This window comes from Buceros rhinoceros, unplaced genomic scaffold, assembly GCF_000710305.1.
Source record: "Buceros rhinoceros silvestris isolate BGI_N320 unplaced genomic scaffold, ASM71030v1 scaffold7994, whole genome shotgun sequence".
Classification (NCBI taxonomy): Eukaryota; Metazoa; Chordata; class Aves; order Bucerotiformes; family Bucerotidae; genus Buceros; species Buceros rhinoceros.
The window spans coordinates 77676-82567 of NW_010406434.1; positions in this window are offsets into that span (position 1 = coordinate 77676).

The window sequence follows — 4892 nt, forward strand, 5'->3', positions numbered from 1 at the left end:
GAACCGCTGCAGTATAAATTACTTCGCAATCCGCTATTCCTGTTCAAATAGTGTAATCATAGTATTACACAGCTGTCTTATTTTCCCAGAAACAAACATCCATAGTGAGCGGAAGAGCCAAGCAAAACCTCACCAAACCGCATGTCCTGTTAGTTCAGAAAGGGTAGCGCTAGGGTTTCATTTTAATACACGCAGTTCAGAACAGCAGACACTGTACTGAAGTGACAGTAACTCGATCTGTGCTCCTGACTATTCAGTTTCAGGTATTCATACATCTTATCTAACGAAGGCTTCATTCTCTCGGCAGCTGGATGAAGCATTCTTCACACGCAGTTGATTTTCTTGACATTAACAGATTTGTATGTAAAGAAAACAGAGTATCATACAAAGCAGCACGCAGAGCTGGGGGAGGTTCAGCTCTAAACCACCAAAAGGTTAGGTAGAGTTCCTCAGACTTGACCTAAATATCAGATACCAAAAGAATACAGCACCATTTCAAGCACCATTTTTTAAAAAAAGGGTTAATTGCCTGGGCAATCAGTGCAAAATATAACTTGACATTAGAGTGGAAACTTCAGCTAAGAAAACTACTCAATCAGATCTCTTGGTAGTGGATTCTGATATTATCAGTCCTGACACCCAGCAACTATTTAGAGACAAACGCATTCTCTCCCAATTAGTTCATCTCTTGTCGTAATCTAAATAATCTTGTAGGCATGTTTAAGATCAATGTATTGTCTTTTTTGTTCTTAAAAAGAGAGAAACCAACTCTTCAGATCAGCAGCCAACTGAATACGGTTTCAAAGTAATGCAGGTACGATTTTTATGTACAGCGTACACCACAACAAAACCACAGTTTGATGCCAGCCCAACCTTTAAGAAAGTTTTCCCCTAAACCTCTGCAGAAAGCAGCCTTAAAAGAAAGCGGGGATTAGAGTGAGCTGGAAGGTAGGGAGGGGACTTACCTCAAACCCAGCCAAGCGGAAATCAGAGCAGTAATTCTACAAGTCGGCAGAGTACACTTTTAGAGCTATAATGGTGTGAAGAGGTGCTGGGCAGCATTGCCTGAAGGCAGCACTAATACACTGATGACTAATGACTGGGCCATGCAGACAATGAATTTGGGGGCTGAAAACTAACAGAAACCATGCAGTACCTTGACAAATGGGCTTTCAAAATTTCACTCATTGAATAACCTTTAAGCACAAAATTGGCTCAAGCTCTCTCGGGAATAGCACGACACATGTCGTTGGACAATACGTATTTTCCTTTTTAATTAAAAGTATTACACCAAATACATAAACATGATTACAGTGAATAAAAAATAAGAGTTAACCACTCAGTAGCTAGAAAAGAAGACCGGAGCCCGAATTTGAGGTGCTCCACCATTCGTTCAGAAGGGTCAGCAAATCCCAGGGTTAACTACCTGATTCCCTGAAATTCACCCCTGGCAGAATACATTTTGCCTTCTTTGACACTTAAAGGAGAATGAGAACTTCAAAGGTATGTTTAATGAGCTGCTACAAATACAATTGGTTAAAAGAGGCTCAGAAATTACGTACTAAAAGCTGCATTGTGCTTAGAATTACAACTGGAAAAGTCTCCTTTTAAAGAGCCCAGTCCAAGTCAAGCCCCTATAAAACAAATCAAGCCTCGTATAAACTTTGTAACCTTGTGTACCGACAAACACATTAAAACAACAGAATTCCCCTTTAAAGGAGTTGGGTTTTTTTTTGCTTTTTTTTTTCCCAGTGCAACTCGACTTCCAATTTGGAAGTAGCAATTTCGGCTGTTTTTACAGACAGAGTGAAATATCTAAAGTGTCTCTAAATTAACAAGTACCACTTGCCATAGACAGCATCGCCTTTAGCAGCTCCTAAAAACTTCAGAAAAGGATCTTAAAACAGGAAGCTTAGTGAGCTCATAAAACTGTTGTTGGAGCCAGGAACACATAGCATATTTAATCTGCAAACTGTGAGAGTCTACAATGATTTCAGCAAGATCTGAGGCATGCCCTCAAGGTTTGCTGGGATCTGGGATTAGGGAGTTGATAAGAACCCTCTACTGCCCATGGACATGTTTTTCTTCTGCAGTTAAACACAAATGCATAGAGACGTTTGACTGCTGCTTGGCGTTACTGCTCAAGTTATATAAAAGCTTTGCAGCTCCTTTTGCTGTCAATATATCAAAGTTTAAAAAAAAATCATCAAAGTGTGAAATTTCATTTAAAGTCTTTGCCAGTCTACAGCTCTATTTCACAGACCTATCAAATAAAAGTAAAGATGAAAAATGCACTGAAAGAACTTGAAAAGTTTGCAGCAGCACCCATGCCCTATTTTTGTTTATTCTGTCTCATTTTATTTGATTTTAAAGTATAACAAATCAATTCCCTTATAAAAATGACAAAGTCTAAAGGGAGGACGTCTATAAAACCTATGGGCAAAAGACAACCTGAAATCATTATAAAGCTGAACCTTCTGTGGAATAAAAAGCTTCCTCTGTAGCCGTTTTAGCATTTTAATTGCCTAAGTGCAAGTTGGCAGAAAATTTCTTGAATATTCCAAAACAATCAGGATGACTACAGAATGTGAGTGCCAGAAAAACTAAAGCCTTCTTCAAAGTATTCTTTAGCTGGGGATTTACAACAATTGCATAAAGAAGAAAAGTCTGACTTTTAAGATAATCTACTATAGTCTAAAAGCATTAACATTCCATTACTAAGGTTTTCCTGAGGATTTCATGACTCATTGATTCACTTTTCCTTCAAGCCTGCTTTTTCTTTGTACCTTACTGTCTCCATATACTTGACTGCATGCGACACTGATCATTAAACTGCTTCCTTCCGTAACTCCACAAAAATCCTGCTTTAATAACCATCAGATTTCTTATTTATCAGGCAAAGATGACTAACTTTTCTCTAACACTCTGCCACACAAAAACACACCGTTCCTTCCTTGAATGCGCAGGATGGAAGTCAAGCTCGCCACGGAGTGCAGGTAATGGAACAGCTTTCCCCACAATGAGGCAGGAAGTGTGACTGGAACTTTCATGGGTCACTATCAAATGCACACATTTACCCTGTTAAAAAAATCAAGTAATCTGCATGATGAACAAATTATAATGGTATCTCAAAACCTGAGCATTTTGGTTTCTCTAACATTGATTCCAAAATTATCAGAAATTATTTATGATCATCGATAACTTTAACTTCTTAGTTACAGCATGGGTTTTGTGCTTGAAAATGCACAATGCATCTTTCACAACTGAAGATTACTTACAGCAGCAAACGCTGTCTTGACCACTGCGTGCCTTCTCAAGCCAAAAATACTACTCCACTTGAGCAGGGAAATGCAGGTGATGTCTTTGTTTTGTAGCACTTCCGCAGAAATGCTTTGGAAAACAGCATGTCCTACTGAAAACCATGTGCAATTATCGGAATGCGAGAGCGCATTCATTTAGGCACCTCAAGCCACAGCTTTCCTTCCACTGCTGCTTAGAAGAATATATATACATTGAAGGAGTCCTTTTCTTACTTATGCTTCTAACTCATTCAAAATCACATAATCCTGCTTTTAAAGAAATAATCCTCCCCCTTCGAACAGCCTTCTCTCATAGTTACTATTATTTATGTTTTTAGAATTGGGCTATACACCAAACTGAAAGTATTTACATACTAGCTAGCTAAACACAAACCTTCATTATATAAACAAACTCTCAGGAGGCTGCCTACAGTTTACATTGCTAAACTTATTCACCATTACTTTTAATATATATTTCCTCAACTGAAACACGGTGGTGCGGACACGGCAGTTTTTACACTTTAAGGTTACTTTACTTTTAAAACACTGCATTTGTCTTCCTTCAAAATAATCATGACATATGTAATTAAGAAACTGTCAGATCATTATTAATTTTTCATAAAGGACCTAAATGAAATAATTATGGGAATCAATCAGTGAGGCACCTTTCCAAATTACAATGCAATTGCACAAATACTCCAACTACTTAAGACCAGTTCTTGCAGATTTCAATCTGTAATCTCACTGGACACTACACCAAAAACAATTTTGTTACACAGAGAAACCTGGTGATCTCTCACTATTCCACCGACTTAAAACGGTTTCAAAACAGATACCTACATCACACCCAGAAAGAGGGGCAGCCGTACACACCCTCTTGAAAATGTTTGTTGATTTAATCAGCCACCTACTAAGGCCTCTGAAAAATTCTGCTTCCAAGTATATCTGTAGCACACACAGAAGAAATGAAGTCTGCACGCTGAAGCTTAAAAAATCACGTTTATTGAGCCTTGAAAATCAAGCGGGAAGTAGCAGGCGTGCGATGGCGATGAGTATTTTGCTGTGGGCTGCTACCTAACGCTCCTTTAGTGAAGTAGCCTCTACAACGTGACACTGTGTATCAAACGGACAGCTATTCGTACCTTCGACTAAATGGCTCTTTGAGATCCGCACAGTCCATCATTTCAAACTGAAGTGGCAGCTGGAAAATGTGGAACAGCTGGCAAGGAGCTGAGAGAAAATGTTTTACATAAATATATCTACATACGAACTGGCAGAAGGCCACGGACACCGTACCGGCAGGACCGGATCAAAACCACGTACCAGAGGGTCAAAAAGAAAATTTGGGGGGTGAGGTGGGGAGGGGGAGAATTTCCTTTTACCTTTTCTCTTCACGTGGTGCGAGGATTTGGGAGTGGGCACTGGCGGCTGAGCGCCTGCGAGCCCGTCCGAAGGCGCAGGAGTTGTGTCAACAACCCGACTTTACGGCTAATTAAAACCGCAGAGGATCCGCTCTCCTACGACCTTTCAAAGTTGCGCGATGTGGGGACGGGCCGCGGTGCCGGCCCGGGGCGGCTCCGAGAAGCTCCCCCG